We start from the raw sequence: 1,108 nt of genomic DNA, 5'->3' as shown, positions 1-1,108 counted from the left end.
AGTTCTTTAAACAGCTTCTTTTACTTATTTCCCTATACCTATAGTTCCTCTTTCTTTATAAGTCTTATAAATGGTTTAATATTCTTTAACTTTTAAGCTATAAACCTTCTATAGTAGTTACAAAATCCTAAAAATAACCTTAACTGCGTTATCTCTAGATCTTACCAACTTACTATAGCTTTAATTTTTTTTAGGTCTATACTAATATGGCCTAGTTTAATAATAAATTTAACAAAATTAGTATTTCTAGTAAAGAACTTATATTTCTTAATTATTACTAACATCTATTCTTCCTATAGTCTCTTTACAACCTATTTAATATATTCTCCGTATTTATCCTTACTTATTAAGTAGATAATAATATAATTAAGGTATATTATAATAAATTTATCAAGGTATTCTCCTAATACGCTATTAATCCGTTTCTAGAGTATTGCTAGTATATTTATAAGTCTAAATTGCGTAACTAATAGCTTATATAGTCCTTTCTTTAACCTAAAGGCTGCCTTCTATTTATTGCCTTCTTTAATTATAATCTAATAGTATGCCTATCTTAAATCTATGTTTATAAAGATTTATATATTGCCTATCCTATCTTAGATTTTGCTAATTAAGGGTAAAGGATACCTATCCTTTCTAGTAATGCTGTTTAACTATTTATAGTTAATACACAGCCTAAGCTTTCTGTTTTTCTTTAGTATAAATAATACTGGATATCCTGCTAATAACTATAATGGTCTAATATATCCTTTCAATAGGGTTTCCTAAATAAACTCTGTAAGTACTCTTAACTCTTATTTAGTTAGTTTATAGATTAGAAAAAACTTTAAACTTATTCCTAGTTCTAATTCTATTTTATAGCTCTATACTATATACTCTAATAGCTTTTTACTATACTTATAGTATCTCGTTAGTATAACGTGTTTTATAAGTAAGCCGTCAGTCTAAGCGAGCCGTTAGTCTCAAAAACCCACCAAAAAGTAGAAAATCCACACCTTAATATCTTAACAACCACTAAATAATAAATTTTAATAATTTGGATTTAGACTTTTATATANACTTTATAGCTTCTATTAAAGNNATATAGTATANAGTTTAGTNNTTTTNA

This window comes from Cenococcum geophilum (genome assembly GCF_001692895.1).
Source record: "Cenococcum geophilum 1.58 unplaced genomic scaffold K441scaffold_55, whole genome shotgun sequence".
NCBI classification, from domain to species: Eukaryota; Fungi; Ascomycota; class Dothideomycetes; order Gloniales; family Gloniaceae; genus Cenococcum; species Cenococcum geophilum.
The sequence above is the reverse complement of the archived record's forward strand: the minus strand, read 5'-3'. Positions refer to the sequence as shown.